Below are 5,555 nucleotides of genomic sequence, written 5' to 3' on the forward strand. Positions count from 1 at the left end.
TTACCTGAAGTCGATTGGTTTTGTCTCCGCTTGGCCAAACTCTGGTCAATAATGCTCTGGTCAATAATGAATTTCTGGTCAAACTTGAAGCGCAAGATCTATTTCAACCATTTTATCGCGAAAACGGAGGAGGAGGTGTCTCACCAGCTACATCCAAGGCGGTAGCCCCGTCACATGACTAGGCATCGCAGCTCTAGTAAGACAACATACTAAAATAAACATTCTACGAACAATCCAGAGAATGATACGAATCGGAACGATCGGTATAGACCTTGGGAAACGACAACGATTGGAATCTTGGAACATGGAATGTTAGGACTCTGCTCGAACCGGCACACGTAGGCGTCTTGACCAGAAAGCTACGGAAGGCTAAAGTGGAGGTAGCAGCCATATGAAACGTTGAGAACCAGAGTGGTCTAAAGACCTTTTTTTTCCGAATTTGAGTTTTTTTGCATATTCCGCATCTACACAAAAAACTGTACTTGGGAGATCAAAAATATTTCAAAAAATCAAACTTTAAAGGTGATTAATACCATGTTGAAATTGCGTCCGAAACAGAATGGCCATTCTGTTTTGGGACAGAGTGGTCTATGTACATAAATCGGTGTAATACTATCATGTAACACGTAACATGTAGCATATTATATGTGATAAGTAACATGTCACTTGTTCTGTACATGTCACACGTAACATGTTACACGTAATGTAACACGAAAAATGTAACATGTAGAATATTATGTAATATGTAACATTTTGTGTTACATGTAATGTTACACGTGACATCTTACATGTGACATGCTATATGTACCATATAACCTGTGACACTAGCCATTTTATACGAGTTACCGTCATTTTCTTTGTCTTTTACCAGGTTTGTGTACATAGACCACTCTGTTCCGAAACGATTCGAGGATTACAGTGAATATATAGTCTCCGCTTGGCCAAACTCTGGTCAATAATGCTCTGGTCAATAATGAATTTCTGGTCAAACTTGAAGCGCAAGATCTATTTCAACCATTTTATCGCGAAAACGGAGGAGGAGGTGTCTCACCAGCTACATCCAAGGCGGTAGCCCCGTCACATGACTAGGCATCGCAGCTCTAGTAAGACAACATACTAAAATAAACATTCTACGAACAATCCAGAGAATGATACGAATCGGAACGATCGGTATAGACCTTGGGAAACGACAACGATTGGAATCTTGGAACATGGAATGTTAGGACTCTGCTCGAACCGGCACACGTAGGCGTCTTGACCAGAAAGCTACGGAAGGCTAAAGTGGAGGTAGCAGCCATATGAAACGTTGAGAACCAGAGTGGTCTAAAGACCTTTTTTTCCGAATTTGAGTTTTTTTGCATATTCCGCATCTACACAAAAAACTGTACTTGGGAGATCAAAAATATTTCAAAAAATCAAACTTTAAAGGTGATTAATACCATGTTGAAATTGCGTCCGAAACAGAATGGCCATTCTGTTTTGGGACAGAGTGGTCTATGTACATAAATCGGTGTAATACTATCATGTAACACGTAACATGTAGCATATTATATGTGATAAGTAACATGTCACTTGTTCTGTACATGTCACACGTAACATGTTACACGTAATGTAACACGAAAAATGTAACATGTAGAATATTATGTAATATGTAACATTTTGTGTTACATGTAATGTTACACGTGACATCTTACATGTGACATGCTATATGTACCATATAACCTGTGACACTAGCCATTTTATACGAGTTACCGTCATTTTCTTTGTCTTTTACCAGGTTTGTGTACATAGACCACTCTGTTCCGAAACGATTCGAGGATTACAGTGAATATATATATATATATATATATATATATATATATATATATATATATATATATATATATATATATATATAGATATATATATATATATATATATATATATATATATATATATATATATATATATATTTATTTATTTATATATATATATATATATATATATATATATATATATATATATATATATATATATATATATATATATATATATATATATATATATATGAAGTCAGAGTGGTCTATGTACATTGGTGAGATAAAATTACCGATTTCGCAAAGAAACTGTTAATTTTATGTATCCCAATATCAAACCACTTCATAACCTTTATATTAGAACATTTTGTTTAAATGAATCCGTTGGCGTGTCATTAGGTGGATTCCTAATCATAACCATCTATGCGTATTGAGGATCGAAGGCAGATTCTTCAATTACAACTTTATCAACGTGTACGCGCCGACAAACGATAAAATCGATGACGCAAAGGAGAAATTTCCTTGAGAAAACGTATGGAGAGTATGCCCATAACACGACGTAAAGATCGTCATCGGAGATATGAACGTACAAGTCGGACGCGAGAAGTTTTTTCGTCCCGTTGTTGGTAGAGAAAGCCTTCACTCTACCACCAAAGACAACGGCTGGATCAGTGCGTCTTGAACTGTCCTACAGATCAGACGTTTTTTCGGTTGCTTGTGGACTGGTCTTTGACTGCCTATAGCTTCAAAGTTTGTGTTTTGTCAGTGTGTCTTTTAAAGACTACCTGAAAGTTATTTCCCATCAGTCTTTCTCAAGACTACCTACTTTTAACATTTGTTTTAACTTTTTTCGTATCACCTGAAATGGCTGGACGGAAAAAGAAACCTCGCATCGCTGCGGGGAGGAAAAGAGAGGCATCTCTTTCTGACACATCGAGTGTCTGTAGTGACAATCCTTTTTAAATTTTGCCTGAGCAAGAAGCTGGTGAAATGGAAGTTACCAATAATGAAACTATACAAAATATAAAATCTTTAAAAAAGGAGAAAGTTCCACCTATTGTGGTAACTATTTCTGCTGAATTTAATATATTCAAAAAGGAACTTTCAACGTTTGTTTCTGACGTTAAAGTTACCTATCAAATTGGCCGTAGAGGTGAATGCCGCTTATTAGCCGACTCAGTAAAGGGTCGTGATCGTCTTGTTCAGTATTTAACTGACAAGATGTACAAATTTTTTACATATGACACCAAGAACGCCAAGCCGTTCAAGGTTGTCTTGAAAGGTCTCACCAACGATCAAACCGTTGATGAGATCAAACTTACTTTAACAGAATTACTTGGCATAGCCCCTACCCAAGTAATTCTAATGAAACAAAAATCACGAGGCGAAAACAGTCAGAGAACTGGAATTTCCCTTGTTAATTATTTAATTCATTTTAACCGCAATGAGGTTAACAACTTAAAATTTTTTGAAAAAGCACATGCTTTGTATAATGTGCGTGTAAAGTGGGAAACTTATAGGAAGTATGGCGGAGGTGAAAAGCATATCACCCAATGCCGTACTTGCCAACGTTATGGCCATGGTTCCAAATTCTGTAACATGGACCAAAAATGTCTTAATTGTGGAGACTCTTCTCACAAAAAGGACACATGTCCTGTGAAAGAGAGTAAAAATTTTCGCTGTGCGAATTGTAACGGCAACCATATGTCAAATTTTTATCAATGCCCAGTCCGTTTAGCAATTTTTAAGGCAAGGCAAGGTAAACAAAATTCAATTTCTCAATTAAAACCAACTTCAAAACAAAATTCTCCAAGCGTACCAGTGACGCATAGTTTACCTACTCCTTTGCATACCCGTTTAACTTATGCACAGGTTACAGGTAGTTCGAACATTATACCGCCTAGTGTTGGTAGTTCGAAAATGACCGTTAATATGGGTAAGCAAAACACGCTAGAAAATAATTGTACACCTATTACTCCAGCTAATATTGCTGCCGAAAATATTTTTTCTAATGTCAACTGCCTGGGGCCTATTACGGCAGGTAAACTTTCTTTTTTTGCAACAGGAAATGTTCGATCTTATGAACGCCATGTTGCAGGCAAAATCAATGTTTGAAGCCATTCAAATAGGCACAAATTTTACTATTAAAATTGTTTCTAATTTAAAATTTAGCAATGATTTTAAATAAAACAATTAAAATATTAAATTGGAATGCTCGCTCATTGAAGGCCAATGAGAATGAGCTTTTTAATTTTTTAACAGTAAATAATGTGCATATTGCAATTATTACTGAAACATTTTTGAAACCTAACATAAAATTAAAATATGATCCCATTTACGTGGTTCATAGATATGATAGGATTCAGGGTTCCGGCGGTGGAGTTGCAATTGTTATTCATCGCCGAATCAAACATCGTGCTCTTCCCCATCTTGAGACGAAAGTTATTGAAACTTTGGGAATTGAAGTTCAAACTGAACTTGGGATTTTATTTATTGCCGCAGCATATTCACCATTTCAATGCACACGCGAGCTCAAAAATTATTTTAAAGGTGATTTACAAAAACTCACCAGAAATCGTTCGAAATTTTTCATAATCGGCGATTTTAACGCTAAACATCGTTCATGGAATAATTCTCAAAGTAATTCCAATGGCAAAATTTTATTCAATGATTGTTCTTCAGGATACTATTCTATTTTGTCTCCGAATAGTCCTACATGCTTTTCTTCTGTAAGAAACCCTTCAACAATTGATTTGGTGCTAACAGATCAAAGTCATGTATGTAGTGATTTGATCACACATGCTGACTTTGATTCTGACCATCTTCCAATAACTTTTTCTTTATCACATGAATCAGTTTTAAACCCTATGAGCTCTGTTTTTAATTATAACAAAGCTAATTGGGAAAGATACAAAAATTATATTGAGAGAAATTTCAATAATGAGCTTGATTTGCAAAACGAAGTGAATATTGATTCCGCTTTGGAAGCATTAAAATGTGCAATTGTTGATGCCAGGAATTATTCTGTTCCAAAGGCTCAAGTGAAATTTGATTCACCAATAATTGACGAAAATCTTCAACTTCTAATTCGTTTGAAAAATGTCCGCAGACGTCAATATCAACGTTCTCGTGACCCTGTTTTTAAAACTATTTATAAAGATTTACAGAAAGAGATTAAACATAGATTTACTCTTCTGAGAAATCAAAATTTTGAGACTAAAGTTGAAAAATTGAAACCATATTCAAAACCATTTTAGAAGCTGTCGAAGATTCTTAAGAAACCTTCAAAGCCTATTCCAGTTTTAAAAGATGGTGAACGTTTTCTTGTATCCAATGAACAAAAGGCTCAAAGACTTGCTCAGCAGTTTGAGAGTGTTCATAACTCAAATTTGAATTTTGTGAGTCCAATTGAAAATAAGGTCACACGTCAATTTGATTTAATTTCTTCCCAGAATTTTTTACCTGCAGAAATAATTGAAACTAACTTGAATGAGATTAAATCAATTATTAAAAATTTCAAAAATATGAAAGCACCTGGTGACGATGGAATCTTTAATATACTAATCAAACATCTCCCTGAGAGCACAGTGGATTTTTTAGTGAAAATTTTCAATTGCTGCTTCAAAATTGCATATTTTCCCAAATTATGGAAAAATGCAAAAATTACTCCCATTTTAAAACCGGATAAGAACCCAGCTGAAGTTTCAAGTTATCGACCAATCAGTTTGCTTTCTTCAATAAGTAAACTGTTTGAGAGAG

Source organism: Wyeomyia smithii, chromosome 2, assembly GCF_029784165.1.
Source record: "Wyeomyia smithii strain HCP4-BCI-WySm-NY-G18 chromosome 2, ASM2978416v1, whole genome shotgun sequence".
In the NCBI taxonomy this organism is placed as follows: Eukaryota; Metazoa; Arthropoda; class Insecta; order Diptera; family Culicidae; genus Wyeomyia; species Wyeomyia smithii.